The sequence below is a fragment of the Pseudorasbora parva genome, chromosome 8 (assembly GCF_024679245.1).
Source record: "Pseudorasbora parva isolate DD20220531a chromosome 8, ASM2467924v1, whole genome shotgun sequence".
Classification (NCBI taxonomy): Eukaryota; Metazoa; Chordata; class Actinopteri; order Cypriniformes; family Gobionidae; genus Pseudorasbora; species Pseudorasbora parva.
In genome coordinates, this window is record NC_090179.1 from 42,357,886 (window position 1) to 42,380,989 (window position 23,104).

The window sequence follows — 23,104 nt, forward strand, 5'->3', positions numbered from 1 at the left end:
TTGCGCTCAGCTCTATGGCACTCACGTCTGGCAGCATGAGTCATGTCATTTAGCCAGGGCTCAGGTTTAGTTTTAGGCTGCCTAGATTTTAATGGAGCCACAGTGTCTAAAACAGTTTGGCAGGTGGAGTGAAACCATGAACTAAGCTCATCTGTGTTCAATACAGACTGAGGAATGATGGAATTCTGACTAAAAGCAACTGAGAACTGAACAGCAGTGGAAGGGTTAATCATGCGACAGAGCCGTGCAATAGCGCGAGGTTTAACTGTATGACAGGCAAGAGTAGTCTTAAATAATACAGGCATACGGTCAGAAAACACTGCGTTACATATCTCTAATTAATAACAGGCAAACCATATGATAAAACAAGATCAAGTATGTGTCCATGTTCTTGTGTGGGTCCAGACACAGATTGCACAAGATTAAAAGAATCAATGAGGTTTAAAAAACCATTTGCCATTGGCTTATCAGGACAACATACATGAACATTAAAATCTCCAACAATAAGAACACGATCATATTTAGGCATGATTTCAGCCCAAAAATCCGAAAAATCATGTAAAAAGTCCTTATTTTACTTGGGTGGCCGATAGACCACACACAACACTGTGTGAGAGCGACCTATCTCAAATACACTCAGTTCAAAGCTGCTAAAAGCTGATGACAGCAATATCTGCTTACATTTATAATAACTCTTATATACATTTGCTATTCCCCCTCCTCGACCAGATTTTCGCGGGGAGTTAAAGTAGCAGCAGTCATGGTGTAAAAAATCATTGAAAGCGCTAGACTCACCATCACTCAGCCATGTCTCAGTTACACAGAAGAAATCCAATCCTCGGGACGTGAAAAGTCCTTTAAAACAAAAGTCTTATTAGCTAGAGATCTAGCATTTACCAGCCCAAACCTGGCAGGAACCGGCGGGTCTGCAAACTATTATTAGTAATATTAGGAATAAAATTATAACCATGCAGCTGTCTACAACATCACATCAGACAGAGCATTGTAGTGTCACTGAGGAAAAATTACACTCATTCACTGCTATAGGAGGAGAAGAATTGGCTAAACTTTTTAAATCATCAAAATCAACAACATGTATGCTTGACCCTATACCAACTAGGCTATTAAAAGAGATACTTCAAGAGGTCATAGATCCTCTGCTTAATATCATTAATTCATCTTTGACATTAGGATATGTACCAAAAACTTTTAAGTTGGCTATAATTAAACCACTTATTAAAAAAACACATCTTGATCCTAAAGAATTTTTAATCAATTACAGGCCAATCTCAAATCTACCGTTTCTATCAAAAATACTAGAAAAGGCAGTGTCTTCACAACTATGCTTCTGTTTAGAAAGAAATAGTATCTGTGACGATTTCTAGTCAGGGTTTAGACCGTATCATAGCACTGAGACTACTCTAATTAGAGTTACAAATGATTTACTCTTATCATCTGATCGTGGTTGTATCTCTTTATCAGTGTTACTCGATATTAGCGCTGCATTCGATACCATCGACCACAATATTCTTTTGAATAGACCCGAAAATTATGTTGGCATTAATGAAATTGCATCGGCATGGTTTAAATCGTACTTATCTGACCATAATCAGTTTTAGCCGCAAATGAAGGGATGTCACACCGATAACAAGTTCAGTATAGAGTACCACAAGGCTCAGTGTTTTTCACCCTGTATATGCTCCCTCTGGGAGATATCATTAGGAAGCATGGCGTTAGTTTTCATTTATTAATTATGCTGAAGATACTTAGCTCTATATTTCTTCACGCTGTGACGAAACTTACCAATTCAAAAGATTAACAGAATGATAGCTGATATAAAAAAATTGGATGAATAGTTACAAATGCAGCTTAATTCAGAAAAAAACAGAATATTTAATTATTGGGCAAAAAAAGCTCCACAAGTAGTAACCTAGAATACTGTCTAACACTTGATGACTGCTCTGTCAAGCCCTCGTCGTCAGTCAGGAACCTGGGTGTGCTCTTGATACCAATCTTTCATTTCAATGCCACCATTCTAGCATCTGTAAAACGACATTCTACCATCTTTAAAAATCTTAATTATGGCACATGCTTTCAATGCAAAATGCTGAACAGTTAGTTCATGTGTTCATGAGCTCAAGGATAGATTATTGTAATGCTCTACTGGGTTGTTGCCCTGCTCGCTTAATAAACAAACTGCAGCTGGTCCAAAATGCAGCAGTTGGAGTTCTTACTAGAACCAGGATCATATGAGCCCAGTTCTGTCAACACTGCACTGGCTCCCTATTAAACATCGCATACATTTTAAAATCGTACTTATTACTTACAAAGCACTAAATGGTTTAGCTCCCCAGTACTTAAGCAAGCTCTTAACACATTGGGTGCGTTTACATGAACCTTCTTAAGCTGATTATGCCTAATAAGCCGACAATGAACATGGTCATATAAACGCGGTAACCCGTTTTCTTTTATCGGTGTAAGGTCATAAACGGTGTAAGGATAAACTGATTGGGACAGTTCGTTTTTTGCCTCTTATCCTGATTTTGCGCTGCATGTAAAGCATTAACCTGCATTCTGTCGGCTTATTGAAGTGCGCATGTGTGATAGGTGAGAATAACGCAAACTTAGAGCAGATTTAAACGCCTCCAGACAGAGGGAGCTAGCGTTTTGCATGAAATAAGAACATATGTCAAAAACGCAGACTCTTTTAAGACAGAAAATAGCAAAATGTGTTCTCTCATCTCATGAAGCAGAAGAGGTTCAGTCAAAACGCTGCATCTTTAACTGCATTAGGAATAATATGAGCCGTAAATCTCACGCTGACACAGTGCACGTTTTAACATCACAACTGATGTAACATTTGAAAAACTCAGAGTCAGATACAAACATTATTTTTGATGTCACTACAAGGAAATAACCCGGTTTATTAATAAAGTCATGTAAATGCGGTTCACTTGCGTTGTCAGTTTACTGGTTTGCATGTAAACCGGGAAAACTGATTATTTCAATAAGCTGATATTTGTGAGTTATCAGCTGACTGGTGTGCATGTAAACGCACCCATTATCAGGCCCAGCCCTGACCAATTTGCTGCTAGCCTGACATGGTCATACTCAATTCTGGTCAGAATATGAGTCTGAAACCGCTCCATTGGGCTGTGATTATGAGGTGCGTTTCAACCCAACCAGGAAAGACATCAATTGGATAGACCTTTGTAGGTCAATCCAATTGATGTCTTTCCTGGTTCGGTTGAAACACGCCTCATAATCACAGCCCAATGGAGTGAACCAATCAGAGCAACGAAGCAACGGATTGTTAAATGTCAACAGACAGAGCTCAACTGCACTGTGTTGCCAAGTCCGCGTTTTTTTCCACGGTTGTTTTCTATGTCCAAAGGTTGAAGCGACTATTATGTGATATATAGACCCATGAGTGCGAATTTTAGCAGCAACCTTGCCAAAATAACACATTTTACCCCCCAAACACCATTTTCCCCCCGGAGAACCCCCCGAGAAGTTTAGGGCTAGTAGTTGGCGGATTTTGCTGTAAAAACTTGGCAACCCTGTCTGCACACGCGCTGGAATAAACGATCTTTGCCGGTGTTGTAAAAAAATAAAGGAATTTATTGATACACAGAGTACTTACCCAACATGATCATCTTTGAGAGAAATTATGAAGGTGAATGCAGATACAAACAAGCTCTCCGTTTAGGATTTGAGTAAATAGGCTTGTTTGAGATCCATTGGCTCTGCGCAGACTGATCAGCATATGACATCAAAGTACCGCGAGAACGATTGTAGAGCAAACTACTCCTCATGCTTTTGAATCTCTCTCGCGGTACTTTGATGTCATACACCGATCGGTCTGCGCAGCGCCAATGGATCTCGAACAAGCCTAAAAAAATCCAAGCTCCTTTGATGACGTGCATGATTACGTTCCTGTTGATCATCTGTCCAAAGCCCGCCCTGATCATTTCATTGGTCCGAACAGTTTCTGTTCGGAGATAATTACTCCTCTATGGAGAAATGCCATTTCGAATTGCCCGACCTAAAAATGTTGTGGGCAGGGCTAAATTCGGCTGGCATCCAGGCTAATTTGATGCCCTAGGCAAGATGGTACTTGGTGCCCCTTGGATCAAGATTTAGCACTAACATTACATGTTACCAGTTTAAGTTGTGGAAACACTGGTACTGTTTTATTTTTGTAATGCATGTTGTTGTTTTATATGTTGGTTGCGTTTTAAAAATTGTACCCTGAATCCAGTAGATGGCAGCAATCTCCCACTAAACTATGCACATTCATGTTTTCACCATGAATTAAACAGAGAAATGTAGATATTTAATGTGCATTTTATTTCATTTTTAAAAATGCTATTTTAAATAAGCCTGTATATAAATATCATTACTAATTTCTGAAAATACATCTTAAAAATGCCATATATCCCCTTAAAATTGCACAACTGTAAAAGGTTACATTAGGCTTTTAAAAAGTGATGTGTTAACAAAAACTGACATTTATTTTTACAAAATTACACTGAGTACCCATAACAGCTGCTTGCATAAAATTTAAGGTAAAAATAGCTGGAATTAATTAGCGTACATTCATAGTTTACTATTTAATTAGATAAACTGTTCATTCATTACATCCCTTTGCCTCTGTCTTTATCCCTTCCCTTTATCCCTTATCCTCCCTGCATCAGTGGGCTTCAGTCTTTTTGACACAGTGAATTTGGCCATCTGTCATAAATAATCAGTCAACTTGCACTGTCTGGCGCAAGCGATCAAGCACCCTAAAAAACGAAAGCAATCCTGTCTACATTAGATGCGTGAGAGGCGACGCGGCACAACCCATTCCCAATGTTAATCTGATCGCGTGTTCTATATCTGACGCACTAAAGCACTCGCTGGGCGGGTTTTTTTTTTGTTTGTTTTTTGCGGTACTGATTTTGGGGCCCCTATGGACGAGTGGTGCCCCTAGCATGTGCCTATGCTGTGGGCCAGTCCTGCACATTATACTCCATCAGGTCTATTGTGGTCTCAAAATTCTGACCAGCTGATAATACCTAGAATATCTAAATCAACTGCAGGCGGTCAGTTTTACTATTTAGCACCTAAACTCTGGAACAGTGCTACAAGTGCACATCATATTTATTTAATAGAAAACAAAAGGGTGATTCACACTCAAAGAGGCTGTTTATATGTGTGTTTTATATCAGGTATGTTTTCTATGTTAAACAATTTTCTTGTATAATGTGATTTCTCAGCTCAATTTTAGTTCCATGCTCCCTTTTGAAATGTTACTGAATTGGGCAGAAAGGATGATTTTCACTCTCTAAAGACCCTTTCACACTGCGATTCCGGCAAATACACGGATAATGCGACCCGGCATTTGTTCCCGGGCCGCTAGATTTGGTCCATTCACCCTGCCAGCGAAATGCCGTAATATGTGCGCTTTCACACACACCGCTTAACGGTCCTGGGTCGAGTTGACACGTGACATCCTGATGTGACGTATAATGGCGAGCGATCTCAGCTTCAGCGCGGATAGTAAGGAGCTCCGTGGTCTCGACTTGTGTCCAGTTTGCGCACATTTCTGCTTGTTTAATTTTAGTTTCTTTTGTATATGAACACTCTCTGCGTTTAAAACACCGACGAGCTCTTCTGGCACTGCTGGGTTGTATTATTAAAAAATCAAGCTCTAGGAGTCGCACAATAACTACGTACACGTTGCGGCATTAGTTTCGGCTTTTGTTCACACAGCGCTCGTCCCGGGTCGAATACCACAATATTACTAGGTCCCCGACCCGGGTCGAATTCAGTAATCAATCCCGGGACGTGGTTGCTTTCACACAGAAGGCGACCCGGCAATGTTCCGGGAATATTGCGGGTCCGACGTGCAGTGTGAAAGGGGCTTAAGAGGAATAAAAGATAAAGTGAAACTGCTGCCTGTTGTACGTGTATAAATCCATAAGTCTTTCATAACTGGAGCCACACAAAAAAAAAAGATTTTTTATAGATGTAATTTAGTTATTAATTAACACGTCTCAATCATTTCAGGTTTCTGAAAGAATATTGTTGACTTGTGCCATCCATATGCTCTGTATTATAAAACTGTTTATAATTCTGAGGCAGGAACAGATTTTAAAACATTTCCAAGGTTTGTCTCAGCTTGATAAATTAAATGATCTTTACTGGAATGAGATGGCTGTTTTCAGCAGCTCAGTTAACGTGGAGCGGATGTTGTTTCTCTCGGTTATTTGGCATCAACGAGCGCCCCCTGGAGGAAAAATTTGCTGCTCAATGTGTGCGGTAGGTGTTCACGGCAGCTGAGAGCGTGTTTGCGGCAGCTGGAGAGCGCGAACCTGAAGAAATGAAGATAGATGAGAGAACGGACAAACCACAAGAGGTAAAAAAACACGTAACTAAAGCCCCGTTTCCACCAAAATTACCCGGAACAATTTGTACCAGGAACTTTTTTTACAGGAGCTTTTCTCCTCCCAGACCTGCTACTGTCTGCGTTTCCACCGCGATGTAAAGTACCGTGAAGATTAGGCAAATTAGTCCGGTGATGTAGGACTGCTCCTCCAAGTCAGTGACGGACAGTAATCATTTTTGCACGATACTAAATAACTTTTTTTCCCCATTCCGATTGAAAGATTTAGTGGACTGTTTACATGAGATGTTATCTAAACCGATCTGGTGTTTACATGTGATGACTTTCAATCGAAATCATTTTGTGACATGCGGTTTGTCTGCTGCTTAAAAAAATGTCAACGCTGTTTTCTCCAGCAGCTGGAGTGTGTTAACTGTAGCCATAGCAACTCTTAACGGCCACCAGGGCTAATACAGTATTATATAAGCTATTTATTTGTTGTAAAGTGTAATAATCATCTCAGAAAAAAAAGAATTCTTCTGTCAGGCGTTAAAGTAAAAACTGCCTGGGGCAATATACGCTGTGTCATTACTCCAACATTATCTTCATAACTTACGAAATAAAAAGTTTACCCCTCAGAAAAATGAGCTTTCCTCTCTTGTCAACATGAGCGCGGCGCACGCTGTCACGTCATGTAAGGACACACACTTAAAAGTAATTGGTCAGGTCGTTAACATGGTTAAAAAAAGACTGTTAATTTTTTTTATAACAAGTATGGAAGAGATTCAAGCTGTGCTGCTTTTGCTGGTTATGTATAACGTTAGGTTTACTAAAGAGGTAATTAACAACGACAGAAAAGAGCAGCATATTCAGAAAGCTTGTAAAGCTAGATTTAAAATGACAATGTATATCATTATCAGCTATTACGGACATTGCACGTGAGATGGCTGAGACGAACGCGCGCCATCAGACAGAGAGCAAGACTGATATTTACTGAGCGTAGACCGAACCTCGCAAAAGACTTTTAAAAATGTAGGTTGAAATAAAAGGCTGCGTGAGCTCAACCAATCAGCATGTTCAGCGCCCAAGTCCCGCCCTCGAAAGTTCCTGAACTTTGAAAAAGTACTACCTCGCGAGCAGGGCCGTTTGGAGAGGGAAATATTTACCCGGAACTTCATTTAGACCCTGGTTCCTGCGGTCTAAACACACCGAGTGCCACCCCAAAGTTCCTGGTTCCTGGGTACAGTTCCTGCGGTGGACTTGATATACTGGATTCAGTCAAATTAGTATTGAATATAGGTGTAATATTACTTAAATATGTCAATAAGACAAATAACAGTTGGATGTGAATTATTGGCGTAACTTAGTAATGATGGGCCCCAGTGCAGGCTATTACGAGGGGCCCCCTGGACTGCACAGGGGAGGGTCAGAGTGAGGGTATGAAAAAATGATAACACTTTACTTTAGGGTCCAAATCGGGATATTGGCTGTTTATTACTTATAAATCAGATATTAAGGCCTTATTCTGTATGACCGTATTGTAGGGCCTACATTCCTTAATTGTAATAAAGGCACAGTTTTAGAATCACTGAGATTCCAAATGTGAGGTAGTTAGGGTGGTTCGGGCACATGCTCCGCCAAGAAAATTTTAATTTCTATAATCTATATGTGCATTTTAAGATGTTCTAAAGGACACAAAATTAGATAACAATAAAGCTTTGAAACCATGTCAGCGACTGATATGGTTGTTTACATTTTCAAAAAAACTAAATCTAGTCAACTGATATTTATGTTTTATGAATAATTTTCGTAGCCATGTTAATTTATTGAAGGCTACCAGGAAAGGTAACTACATTTATTAAATTATTTCACATTATGCACACATTCATTAGGCAACTAATCTTATGCCCAATACAGGCAGAAAAAAACCTGAGCTTTTTTAATTTCCTGAAGGCTACAATTGGAATTGTTTTAGACTGTTTTAGTTGGTCGCCCATTTAAACCAACTAAAAGCAGTAGCCTACCGGTATATTAGTTTCTTATGGTACTTTTTGCGTGTCTCTCCAACACACACGCTCGTGTTCTTGATAATACTTTGCTTTGTGGTAAAAATAACATTGAAATACCTTTGCAGCGTTATATGGTTAATGAACATCCCAATGCTGTTTAGATGAATCGCCGAGGTGAATATGTATAAAATAAATCGCAACTATATATAAAATAAATCGGCTAAGTTTTCTTTAAAGCTACACTGTGTGATATTTTCCCCCATCTAGCGGTAAAAAGGTATATGACCATCCAGTGAATAATAGTTTCTGTTCCTCTCAATTTCGATTTTGTTTCAACTCCTACGGTGGCCGATTTAGCGGCTTCCAGTTCGACCTCTTCGGTGAGTGTTGCTCATGTTGCTTCAAGTTATGAGGTTACTTTTGAAAACTATTATAATTCGCAGTTATTTAATTTGCCAAATGAACTATAATCAAATTAATCTATGTAAAATGAATAATAGTTTTACGTTTTCGTTATTTTTTACCATTTCTTTGCTCACATCAGCTATCAGGTTCCCAGACGAATGCAAGCTAATCTTAGTAAAGTAACTTTCATCAGTGCTGTAGTTATTCTGTATATTGTACGACATCACTAGCGTAAGGCAAAGTTTACATTGTAGGCTATATCATATCCTTTAATGACCTACCAGTGCCCCATTCGTAGGCTAGTCATTCGTAGGCTAGTCATATTTACATCGTACAATAATATGTCTTAAATGAATAAGATTACAGGACTGATGTAAAAGTAAAGGTGAAAGTCTCACTTAGAAACAGCTAACTTACACTAGCATTATCAGATTAGACTACATTAATTGTGTATACAATAAAATAAATGAAAAATAACTCAAATTTAAAGTGCCTACATATATAGCCTACAAATTATAATGCAATTAAAATATTAATCTCATGTTATCCATCATAGAACATGGATTTATGTTACAAGGTAAACAATACTTTTTCATCATTGACGCGAGGAAAACTATCCTAGACGTCGTTCTAGTGTTATGCACAGCACACCATGATATAATTAGCCAAGCAACAATACAACTTCCAATATACACAAATAGGCTGAATTAATATTACCTGTCGAGAAGAAAGCAGGCAACGTCGGCGTCCTTTTTGAAATCGTTGCTCCTCATGAGCTCTTTCCATCTTGGAAAGGCCACTCCAATATTTACTTTTGTCTTGTTGATTTGCCTGTTGCGTTGCCGTCTTAATTCTCTTTTCCGCTTCCTTGGCGACTCTGGCAAATATCCTCGAGAATAAGAGTGATCCTCCATCATCATATAGCAGCCTCAGCAATCCCCCTCTTCACATTCGACACAGTGCCATCGAGTGTCAAAACGCGAAAAGCGAAGCTTGAATTTACGGGTATGTCCCTCTTTGGCAAATGTACTTTCAAGATGGAGGGGCAACATGGGGACCGACATTCGAACCCCTCATCCGTATGTATTTTCAATGGTATATTATAAACTTACGAGAATACTTTATTACTTGAAAGAAGTAAATATAAATTAATGAGCACATATATTTTTGAAAGAACTAAGTGATTTTAGCTAAGAATAAACTAAAAAAGTTACACAGTGTAGCTTTAACCCTCTGGCTGACGAACACGCCAACGTGTTCTGATGGATTTTTCCTCACTAGTCGTGACAGTGGATAAAAATTGCAATACTCCGTAATATTTGGCCATACAGATAAATTTAAAACATAATTATAAACAAAAAATGTTTTTATTTGTGTAGTCACAATAACAACAAAACTTTGTGCTTTTGTAAAATAAATAAAAAGGTGCACTTTCTGTCTGCCAGAGAATCTGAAACTCAGTGAATACTTATCACATAAACAGGAAACATACATCTAAAGAAAGCTTGAAATCAATACTTTAAATAAAACTATTCATATTTTAGAGTGAGTTGTGGAGCTCGCTGGCATAGAGAGGAATATCTAGTGGAGTGTCACACCACTCTGCTTCGCTCACATGCTCTAATGAAAAGGTGGTCAGTATCCTAAGCCCGGCGGTAGAGCGCAAATACCGTGTGATTTTCGAATCTGAAACCAGTGCATTACATTTGAAATGTGAGTGTCACAATATCCTGCAGCTTCACTGTCTGTAGTTACACCCCTGATGTGAGTGTTTGTAAATCTACATATTTTTGAATTGTTTCATGCATAAAGGTCTAGTTCGACTTAGTTCATATTTTTAGATAACAATTATAAGAGCTGTGAAAAATAACCAATTTCAAACAATGAATAAACTTTATTTATATAGTGCTTTTACAATGACAGTTGTTTCAAAGCAGCTTCACATTATTAAACAGGACAATATTACAACAAAATTTTATTTGGCTAATTTGATTTGGATGGTTTACAGAATCAAATATGACCTAATTAATAAATTTAATTTGTATAACTTGGATCCAAATATTAGTGTCCCCAACTGAGCAAGCCAAGCCAAAGGCGACAGTGGCAAGGAACCAAAACGCCATCAGGGCATGAAGGAGAAAAATAAACCTTGGGAGAAACCAGACTCAGTCGGGGTGCTAGTTCTCCTCTGGCCTATTATTAAACAGTGTAGTGTTGTCAAAAATATCAATATTTTGATATGTATCGATACTGGAATATCTGAAACGATACGATTCTCAGTTTTTACAGTATCGATACCAGCTGCGCTCTCCTCTCTGACTGAAAGCGAGTTGACACACACCGGCATATTCTCACTCAGCCCTGTTAACATCTTGGTTACGTATGTAACCCTATTTCTACCAGAAAGACTCGGGAGATAGAATGATAAATGTAGCATACATTTATTGACAGCCCAGCAAGCATAATAAAGTTTTGGCATAGGCCCCGTCCATAGTTTATAATCCGAGGGTAGCGGATCAGCATATTCCTGCCTGAAGATGAATACCCTTTGGAGGTATGGACGGAACCATCCTGGTGGTGGTGGGGAGGATGGAGGTTATTGTCGCATCGGCATCTGCGAACTCAAACGTGTAAGTACGACCTTTATACAGAAAATATGAAGACGTGATTGGCCAGAGATTAGGTTAATAAGTGACTAAGTGATTAAGTCTTCCTGGCAGAACTTAAGCTGAAGCTTCCATTTCCCTGAGGGGAACGAGACGCTGCGTGATTGTGTCGTGAAGCGCGTGTAGAACCAGTCCATTCAGGAGAACGATCGTCATCGACGTGGTGACGTCATCGACCGGAAACTATAAAGCGTCCGCAAACACAAACAGGAACTAGCTTCTGAAACAGCCTGAAGTAAGTGATCACGGGCATGCCGGGAGTATGGCCGGGCGACGCAGCGTCTCGTTCCCCTCAGGGAACTAGGGTTACATACGTAACCGAGATGTTCCCTATCTGGGAACTCGAGCTGCGTCGAAACGCTGTAAGAACGCTTATACCCACATCGCCATAGGACCAAGTGCTCGTATGTGTGAAACTGTAGCGCACACGACTACGATAACACCTGTGCCCCAACTGTAGATGCAACATCCAATTCGTAGAACCTTAGGAAATTTAGCGGCGAAGACCAGCCTGCCGCGTTACAAATATCTTGGAGGGAAGCCCCCGACAGAAGAGCTTTAGAAGCAGCCATACCCCTGGTAGAATGCGCCGGGACAGCCAGAGGAGACGGCTGTCCGACCGCTTCATAAGCAAGTGAAATGGCCTCGACCAACCACTTGCTCATTCTTTGCTTAGACACGGGTGCTCCCTTCTTAGGAGCTCCGAAACAGACAAATAGTTGATCAGTCTTTCTCCACAGGGCAGCTCTCTGGACGTCCGTGTCAAGTGCCCTAACTGGGCAAAGCAGATTTAACTTTTCCTGGTCTGACGTCACGAAAGGAGGAGGACAGAAGGCTTGCAGAGTGACGGGACCCCTAGGGCTCGTAGGAACCTTGGGGATATATCCTGGTCTGGAGTGAAGGAACGCCTTTACCATGCCAGGCGCAAACTCTAAACATGAGGGCCCTACCGACAGGGACTGAATATCCCCAATTCTTTTAAGGGACGAGATGGCCAGTAAAAAGATAGTTTTAAGGGTGAGGAATTTTTCTGATATTTCCTCTATCGGAAAACAATGGCCAAATCCCAGGTCGGGACCCTCGAATGTACAACCGGCCTCAACCTTAAAGTGCCACGGAGGAAACATGTAACTAGAGGGTGTCTTCCCAAAGACACTCCACCCAAAGGAGTGTGAAAAGCAGCTAAGGCCGCCATGTACACCTTTATTGTGGAGGGGGTCAACCCTGCCAAGAATCTCGCCTGCAGTAACTCCAGCACTGTACCAACCGGGCAGTTAACTGGGTCCAACTGGCGTTCTCTGCACCATGCTGAGAACAATCTCCATTTCAGAGCATACAGTTTCCTCGTGGATGGAGCTCTGGAGTGCAGGATGGTCTCTACGACCTCAGTCGAGAGACCCTCCTACTAGGAGCCTGGCCCCCTCAGAGGCCAGGCCAACAGTTTCCATAACTCTGGGCGGGGATGAAGGAATCTCCCGCCCGCTTGAGAGAGGAGATCCCTCCTGGTCGGAATCTCCATGGGAGAGCCTTCCAGGAGAGATATTAGGTCCGAGAACCAGATTCTGGTCGGCCAGTACGGAGCCACTAGAAGTACACGGACTCCGTCCCGGCGTACCCTCTCCAGAACTCCCGGAAGCAGAGCAATCGGGGGAAATGCGTATAGGGGCAGCCTCGGCTACTCCTGTACCATGGCGTCCAGCCCCAGCGGTGTGACAGAGAAAACCACTGAGGACAGTGGGAATTCTCTGCCGAAGCAAACAGGTCTATTTCTGATTTCCCGAATCTTTGCCACAGGAGCTCTACCGCCTCGGGGTGGAGTCTCCATTCCCCGGGCCTCGGCCCCTGCCTCGACAGGATGTCCGCTTCCTGATTTAGGACCCCTGGGATGTAAACTGCCCTGATGGAAAGCAGTTTCCCTTGGGCCCACAGGAGGATCTGAGGTGCCAGTTTGTATAGGGGACGGGACCTCAGACCCCCCTGATGGTTTATGTAGGCGACCACCGATGTGTTGTCTGTTCTGACTAATACATGATGGCCCCTGAGGTCGGGCAGGAACTGTTTCAATGCAAGAAACACAGCGAGCATCTCTAGCCGATTTATGTGCCATAGCCGCTGATGTTCCTGCCATAGACCCTGGGACGAACGAAACTATGGTCGCGTCGCACCCCACCCCGTGAGGGAAGCATCTGTCGTTAGCGTTACGCGACGAACATGATCTCCCAGCACAGGTCCCAGAGCACGAAGGCATCGCCGCGAGACTTTGATCGTGCGGAGTGGATTTCCCCTCGGCGAGACCCCTTTCGTTCTGAGCCACCACTATAACGGCCTCATGTTCAGCAGGCCAAAAGGTATCACGTTGGACGCAGCCGCCATGAGGCCTAACAGTTTCTGGAACTGCTTTACAGTGACAGCACGGTCTAGCTTCAGTTCTTTGACTGTTACCAGGATCGATGCTATGCGTGTCGGCGATAATTGCGCCCACATAATTACCGAATCCCAGTTCACGCCTAGAAAGGTGGTTCTCTGAGCCGGAGAAAGCACACTCTTCGTTGCGTTCAATTTCAACCCCAACATCGACATGTGCGCGAGAACGACATCTCGATGCTGAACCGCCATCTGCTCGGTGTGAGCTGAAATCAGCCAATCGTCGATGTAATTGAGTATGCGGATGCCCTGCAGACGCAACGGCGCCAGAGCTGCATCCACACACTTGGTGAATGTGCAGGGTGATAGTGCTAGACCGAAGGGAAGTACCCGAGCATTGCGGCGGGGTTGGCAGCGTGGCCCCCAGAGGGCACCGCAGGAAGACGGGTACCGTGTACTGAGGTAAGCACAGTCTTCCTGCGGAGGGGACTACCCTCAGCGTCCTGACACTTCTGGCGTCAGGAACGCTTCGACGAGGCCTTGGCGATGAGGACTGTCCTCAGATCAGCCCTACCCCTCGAAGGCCTCGTCTGAGATCGCTGCCCCGCCTCCCAGTCTCTTTGCGGAGGAGTACGGGTGGCGACGCTCTGCCGCTGTTGCGCCCTGTGTGAAGAGCTCGTACTCGGCTTGGGCTGCTGTTTTTCAGCTGCAGCCCCAGGGACTTGGATCCGGAGAGGGAGAAACTGCTTTAGCGCCGCTTCCTGTTTCTTTGACTCCTGGAACCTCTCGGTGACAGATTGTACTGCGTCACCGAAGAGGCCTGCAGGGGACAGCGGCAAAAAGCTCTTCTCCCTCTCCTTGATTTCGGTGGGGTTAAGCCATAGATGCCTCTCCGTGGCCACCAAGGCTGCCATAGAGCGGCCCACACATCTGGCCGTCTCCTTCGTGGCCCGGAGAGCGAGATCGGCAGAATGTCTAAGCTCATTTATGACGTCGCCCCCCACCTCATCTCTACCATCCAAGTCCCACAGCAGGTCAGCCTGGTACGCCTGCATGATGGCCATAGTGTGCAGGCATGCCGTGGCCTGACCTGCCGCCGAGTACGCTTTACCCACCAACGCCGATGTTGTCTTTAGTGGCTTGGTGGGTAAAGTCGGGGCCTTAAGGGACGATGCTGACGAAGGCGAGAGATTGCTCGCAAGCGTCTCTTCTACATTCGGCATCGCCCCATAACCATACTGCTTCAGCCCAACGATGTTGCTATATGTCGACGTTTGTGGGCTGAAAACCCGATATGATGCCGGTTTCCTCCACGATCTAGACACCTCGGTGTGCAGATCGGGGAAGAACGGCAGGCCCCGACTTTGAGGCTCTGCTGCACGAGAGGGCAGAAATCTCTCATCTAGCTTGCTTTGTCTTTTGGGTTTTTTTCAGTTGGCCAGTCGATGTTTAATCTGGCCACCGCTCTCGTGAGCACCTCAATGAGCTCTTCACTAGCAGGTGACTGAAGTGGCGAGTCTTCAGTTGCGATGCTCTCAACATCCACCTCCTCAGAGCTGGATAGTTGGAGCACCGGCGCCCCACCTGGGGGGGAAGAAACCGCAGGGCGGGCTTCCAAACCCCGAGACGAGGCGCTGGACGGTACAGGTGAGGGCTGAAATAAGGCTGGGCCCATCTCAAACCCCTCTGCAAGGTCCATTTGTGAACCCCACGACTGAAGCCTCCGCTCTGCCTCGGCAGCAGCGGGACCCGAGCCGTGGGGATCACGAGCCGAGGCACCCTCCTCGAAGAGTGCCCGGTGGGAGCGCAGCGTTCTTAATGGAAGCAGCTCGCAGTGCTCACAAGCAGCCCCCTCGAGGGCTGCCTGGGCATGCTGCGCTCCCAAACAGATAACACAAAGAGCGTGTGTATCCCCACCCGTGATGTAGCGTGGGCAGGGATGAACACACCTCTTAAACTGTTCGCTCGCCATTTGATCTCTTATTTTCTCTTTTTTGTTAATATATATAGGAATATTTAACAAAGGGTGGAAAATTCTCTCTCATAGACAGACAAAAACACCAAATAGACAGACAGGTTCACACAGATCGCTTACTGAAGGCACAGAAGCTAGTTCCTGTTTGTGTTCGCGGATGCTTTATAGTTTCCGGTCGATGACGTCACCACGTCGATGACGATCGATCTGCTGAATGGACTGGTTCTGCACGCGCTTCACGACGCAATCACGCAGAGGCGTTCTCACAGCGTTTCGACGCAGCTCGAGTACCCAGATCAAGGTCAAGGTCAAGGTATCATTTATTGTCTCCCTTAGGAGAAATTTGTTTTGGATGAGAGAACTGCTGCACATCAACATACACAGACATACATCCCATACGTACATCAATTCATGAAACCCTACTCTCCAAACATGATAATTCTTAAAAAAATACCTATTAAATATACACATAATTATATAATATAAACATTCTGTAAAAACACGATTGCCATAGTTAAAATTGCTCATTAAGTGCTTTTATCGACAACGGGACAAATGAATGTTTATAACAATTATGCTTGCATAGAGAGGGACCCTATATCTCCTTCCAGAGTTCATCAACACATACTCAGAGTACAATACATGAGAAGGGTCCAATATAATCTTATAAACCTGCTGTATCATAGATGTATCAAAAATTCCTTGTATACTATTTAGTGTCCTTACTCTAATAATTTTACCTGCAACCTTTATTAAATTGCTTATTTGAGCTCTTGTTTTCACCGTCAAATTTCCAAACCAAATAATAATTCCATAACGCAAAACAGACTCAATTGTAGCCTTGTAAAAAATATACATAACATTCCTACTAACTCCAAACGATCTTAGCCTTTTTAAAAAGTGTAAGCGCTGATGAACTCGTGAACAGACATTTAGAACATGTGTGTGCCATTTCAGCTCACTGTCAATGTGGACTCCCAAATATTTATAAGAAGCCACCTGTTTAATCTCCTGACCATGAATTACAACAGAGCTCCTGTCACCTACTGATCTGGGATCTAAAATAACCTCATTTGTTTTTGTACCATTGATCAGGAGGAGATGTGCATCACACCAGCCTGTAAACCCCTCCACAGCTGCTTTATACTCCTCAATGCTGGAGTCTTTTGATAACAAATTCACAATTACCGTATCATCTGAGAATTTTATTACAAATTGATTAAATTGATGACTGGAGCAGTCATTAGTGTATAAAGTAAAAAGAAAAGGCGAACTTACGCATCCCTGTGGTGACCCTGTACTACTTACTGCTACATCAGATAGTACAGAGTTGATTTTTACTTGTTGTGACCTATTTATCAAAAAAGAATGATACCAATTTATTAAAGAAGAATTCACATTTAAATTAAATAGTTTCTCCTCCAAAATAAGTGGTTGAATTGTATTAAACGCAGAGCTAAAATCTATAAAAAGCAACCTAGCGTAAGCAACTGGGCTTTCCAGATGCTTCAAAACAAGGTGCATTAATGTTGAAATAGCATCATTGGTACCACGGTTGCTTTTATACGCACATTGATAGTGATCTAAAGATGGCTCCACTTGTCTTCGCAGCTCTCCTACCACAATCTTCTCCAATGATTTCATGACATTAGATGTCAGGGCCACCGGCCTATAATCATTATTGTCCTGAGGAGAAGAATGTTTTGGAACTGGAATTATAAAAGATTTTTTCCAGAGCTCTGGTATTTTATGCAAATCAAGTGAGAGCTGAAAAAGCCTATGCCAGGCTGGTGTGAGCTCCTCAGCAAACGTTTTTAAAAGAAAACATGATATTCCATCAGGTCCTGTTGCTTTGTTAAGATGCACATTTTTAAAAACCCTCCTAAGAGCACCTAAGTCTATTAATATTCTGTCATTACAACTATTATGATTTATTTTACCTAATATTTCACTACATTCTTTAAAAGTATCAGTCTCAAATCTCATATAGAACTTATTCAGTTCATTTGCTTTATCCCTTTCGTTGCAGGCTACCATCGGTTTCCCTTTTGGAGGCATGTTAGTCATTCCCCGAATTGAGTTCCACAGTCCTTTTGTGTCCGAATTTAGCAGTTGTTGTTCAGCCCGATCCTTAAATTGTATCCTCGCTGACCTCAGTTGCCGGTTAAGGTCTTTTTGTACTGACCTAAGTGCCACAACGTCCCCCGACTTGAAGGCAACTTTCTTCAATTTTATAGAATCTTTAATCCCCCGTGTTATATACGGTTTATTGTTGGGATATGACTTCACAACTTTTTGAGGTATAATTAAGTCCTCACAAAAGGAAATATATGCAGTAATTGATTCAGTTGCCTTATCTATATCTGCATCCTGATAAAAAATGTCCCAGTCTGTACAAAGAAAACATCCTCTCAGCTCCTCTATACTGTCATTGGACCACACATTTACCACCTTGGGTGCTGGTTTGTGGGACTTAAAAACTGATCGGTAAGTAGGGAGCAGATGGATAGCGTTATGATCTGAGTTACCTAGGGGGGGTTTGGCTTTAGAAACATATGCATCCTTGATATTACCATAGCACTTATCAAGAGTGTTTTCTTTCCTTGTACCACACTTTACATATTGAAAAAACCCCGGTAAGGACCTCTCCAGCCCACACTGATCAAAATCACCAAGAATCAAGAAAGATGTATCAGGTTTGTTTTGTAAATGCCTATGAACACAGTCAGTAATTTGACTGGCTGCTCTGCTAACATTCCCACTGGGTGGAATATACACAGCGCAAACAAAAATGTTAGTAAATTCTCTTGGTAGATAGTATGGCCGTAATGTTATACACAGTAATTCTACATCAGGATTGCATATGCTGTCTCTAATTGCAAAATTACGACACCAGCTTTCGTTAACATATACACAAACTCCCCCACCTCTCTTTTTCCAGAGTTCTCATCTTTGTCCAGACGTACATGTGAAAAACCGTTGATTTGTATTAAACTGTCTGGTACCTCATTGGACAACCAAGTTTCAGTAAACACCATCAATCCAGACTCACGATACTCATAACAAGCTCCAACTTGTGTACGCAGCTCATCCAGGTTGTTCCACAGGGAGCGAGGATTGCAGAGTAACACTGGTGGCAATGGTAATTTGCTGGCTCTACGGATACGCTGCCTAACGCCGCCTCTCTTGCCCCGCTTCCTGGCACACTCCTTAGGTATATCTTTCATCAGGTTGATCGACGGTACCCCGCCACAACTCCGCAAATCCAGAAGTTCCGTTCTGCTGTATAACATCGGTCCGAAGTCTGTCAACTCATGTGTAACTCCAAACGCAGCGCAGCTAGTCATCATTAGCCACGCCACCATCACCAGTTCTGTATTCCTCCATCTTAATCGTAATCCTTTCCAGCTGATACTCGCGTATTGCATTTACAAAAAAGCAAGCACAACAAAAACAAACAAGTAATGAGCAGCGAGAACTCTCCTCCATGTCGCCTGCAGGGCAGAGCCATCTTGGATCTGATGTTCGATCGTTGAGTATAATTTCTCTCAACGATCGAACGATTAGATAGGGAACCTCTGAGCACGGCGAACACACGTTCTGCAGGACTTTTTCCTCATGACAGTGTGTTAGTGTTAGTGTGTGATCGGTCTGAATTTCTGAATGTTAAGAGCTTGCTTAAGTACTGGGGAGCTAAACCATTTAGTGCTTTGTAAGTAATAAGCAAAATTTTAAAATGTATGAGATGTTTAATAGGGAGCCAGTGCAGTGTTGACAGAACTGGACAAATATGATCATACTTCCTGGTTCTAGTAAGAACTCGAGCTGCTGCGTTTTGGACTAGTTGGAGTTTGTTTATTAAGCGAGCAGGGCAACCACCCAGTAGAGAATTACAATAATCTAGCCTTGAGCTCATGAACGCATGTACTAACTCTTCAGCATTTTGCATTGAAAGCATGTGCCATAATTAAGATATAATAATTTTAAGATGGTAGAATGCAGTACAGATGCTAAAAACGTGGCTTTCAAATGAAAGATTGGTATCAAAGAGCACACCCAGGTTCCTGACTGACGATGAGGGCTTGACAGAGCAGTCATCAAGTCTTAGACAGTATTCTAGGTTAGTCGATCCAAGCACTGAGCCCTGGGGTACTCCATACTGAACTTGTGGTGTGACATTTCTTGATTTATTGCTACAAACTGATAACGGTCAGATAAGTACGATTTAAACCATGCCAATGCAATTTCACTAATGCCAGCATAATTTTTGATTCTATTCAAAAGAATATTGTGTTAGATTATATAGAATGCAGCGCTAATATCGAGTAACACTAATAGAGAGATACAACCACAATCAGATGATAAGAGTAAATCATTTGTAACTCTAATTAGAGTAGTGTCAGTATATAATACAGTATAAATCCTGACTAGAAATCCTCACAGATACTATTTCTTTCTAAAAAGGGACATAATTGTGAGGATACTGCCTTTTCTAGTATTTTTGATAGAAACGGTAGATTTGAGATTGGCCTGTAATTGACTAATTCTTTAGGATCAAGTTGCGGTTTTTTAATAAGTGGTTTAATTATAGCCAACTTAAAAGTTTTCGGTACATATCCTAATGTCAAGGATGAATTAATTATATTAACCAAAGGATCTATGATCTCTGGACATATCTCTTTTAATAGCCTAGTTGGTATGGGGTCAAGCATACATGTTGTTGATTTTGATGATTTAACAAGTTTAGCCAATTCTTCTCCTCCTATAGCAGTGGATGAGTGTAATTTTTCCTCAGTGACACTACAATGCTCTGTCTGATGTGATATTGTAGTAGACGGCTGCATAGTTATAATTTTATTCCTAATGTTATCAATCTTACTAGTAAAGAAGTGCATAAAGTCATTACTGCTGTGTTGTTTCCAAACGTCAGCAGTTGAAGCTTTTTTTTATTTAGCCACTCTATCGAATAAATACCTAGGGTTGTGTTTGTTTTCTTCTAAAAGAGTTGAGAAATAAGCAGATTTAGCAGTTTTTATGGCCTTTTTGTAGGGCTGGGCGATATGGCCCAAAGAAATTATCACAATATAATTTTCCATATCAGTCGATATTAATAAATATCACAATAAATGTAAAATCTTCATTTCTTTAAAGTTTAAAGGCATATTTTTGCTCCTCGGTGAAAGATGTAGAAAACAGACAGTTAACTGTGGTTTTAAACTATCCTTTATTGTCAAATCATGACAAACACTTCCCAAACAGGTGAACAATTTATTAAAACTGAGGTATATTTTTTATTAAAATGTAATTTTTTTTACTCTACACTGTATATCAATAATATCATTACTTAATTATGTAAGTAGTAAAACACTAAAAATGCAAACGGGCAAAAAAAAAAAAAAAAGCGTTTTAAGTTAAGAAACATTTTGAGTCCCCCCTCTCTTGCCTCACAGTGGATTGGTCCACCGTGCATTGCTTGCTCTCTCTCTTTCTCTCTTTCTCTCTCTCTCTCTCTCTCTCTCTCTCTCTCTCTCTCTCTCACACACACACACACACGCCCATCTCACTGACACACACCTCACCGACAGTGGGCTGGTTGGGAGAGGAAGGGGAGAGCAAAGTTCAGTATTTGTGGATCTCCAGTAAGGGCTGTCTAGTCTATTTTATTCATTTTAAACATTGGATGAAATTATTTCTCTTTTGTTACAGGCGATGCTGAGTCATTAATACATCACCAAAGACAAACAATTATGATAGCGATGTACAAGTCCGGTGTTTTAGTGATTATAGTTTGGTAGCGTTAGCTTGCAAGTCACCCACTACAACTAAGGCCGGGGACACACTGCAAGCGTGTTGTGAGCGTCTCGGCTGCGTGGCGTGTCCGTTTTTATTTCGGCTCCCATGTTAACCGGTTAGCGCTTGCATACTGCCTGCGTCAGCCGCGCGGCTCACGCGCGGTCCGAGCCGCGCGGAAAACGCGTGCATGCTTCAAATAGAAGAGTCGCCTATTTTTCACGCGACACGCGAGCGTGTTGGAAGCGTTTCTAGGCAAAACAGCATAGGAAAAGGAGTTTATATGCCATTTTGACACGAATACATATTAATAAATGACATTTTCATGTGTGAAAGTCTTTAGGTTAACATAAATGCAGATATACCCAGATAGCACACATACGTCGGGCCGATGTCGGCGCGATGCACAAAGTTCCATCGGAAAGACATCGATCAGAGAGCGTTTGCTAATTGGGACAAAGTCGCCGAGACATCGGCATTTGATCGCGAATGCTGTCCGGCCGACGTGTGGACGATGCAAAACAGCAAATCCTGGCCACTATTCATGGGCTTTCTAGGACCTTTATTTAGGTCGAACCTTTCGGGTTACACCCAGATAGCACACTGGCATAGAATCAACGTTACACTCTCGGCATTAAAGACCAACGTCAGACACTCCATTCAAAACATCAATCTACGCAGATGATTTACTTACCCTATGCTGAATGACGTTGATGTCAGTTAAGTGAAACACGATGTTGATTTCAGTTTGGTACAGTTAACGTTAACACATTTTCTGTTTTAAAAATAGCAAATACTTAATACTAATAAGATACATTAGCCTGTTTATGTAATAATCACACATAACATTCAGTTAACATTGTTTTAATATTTACAGAGCAGTTACAGATACCCTACATGTTTAGAGCAAACAATCTATATAAATATTCAATATGACAATATAATAGAAAAGGCATTTAATAGAAAAATATATATAATAGAAAAGGCATTTACATTCAAATACACAAAGAGGTAGGCTATACAGGTACATAAATTAAAAGCAATATTTACTCAAGAACAACTGATCATGTACCAGACACATTATTTTTATTGGAGCACAAAAGGATATGTCAGTCAGAACATAATGAGACTCAAATCACAGGTTCTTTTCTAATGGTGACTGAGACTATGTGACTCTTTTTGTGTTACACAAAATAAATGCATATGGGTGAGTAGATGGTTTATAAAGAAAGCTTACCCTTGAAAATGTAGGGCAGAAGAATATTGCAGATGAATTGGTTTTCTTTTGCAACTATTGCAGCCTACTATCAGCAAGTGTAAACTCCTTGGTGAAAAAGGTGACAAAGATGTAACCCACATTTTCAATAGCATAGAGAAAATATTTGTAATTACTTTAAAAAATAAAATGCATATTATGAGCCAAAAAAGAGGTTTAAACCACACTGAAAAGTCATTATTAAATACCGATGAGAAGGATGCAATACTAGAGAAACTGGAAAATTAAAGTTTGACCATTGGATGAGAA

At 41.8% G+C, this 23,104-nt stretch overlaps 2 protein-coding genes across 4 annotated transcripts in view; both read left to right on the forward strand.

The window, feature by feature from the left end:
• The window catches only part of LOC137084841 (gastrula zinc finger protein XlCGF57.1-like), a 103,990-nt gene that overhangs the window by 31,773 nt on the left and 49,113 nt on the right, over window positions 1–23,104 (forward strand). The window lies entirely within an intron of this gene.
• LOC137084845 (gastrula zinc finger protein XlCGF49.1-like) overlaps window positions 6,339–23,104 on the forward strand; it is a 32,403-nt gene continuing 15,637 nt past the window's right edge. The window contains exon 1 of one of the 2 annotated variants that reach the window (XM_067451339.1): window positions 6,339–6,403. The gene's annotated coding sequence lies outside the window, so the exon portion shown is untranslated. The remainder of the gene's footprint in view (window positions 6,404–23,104) is intronic. The other variant, XM_067451340.1, reaches the window with a different exon arrangement.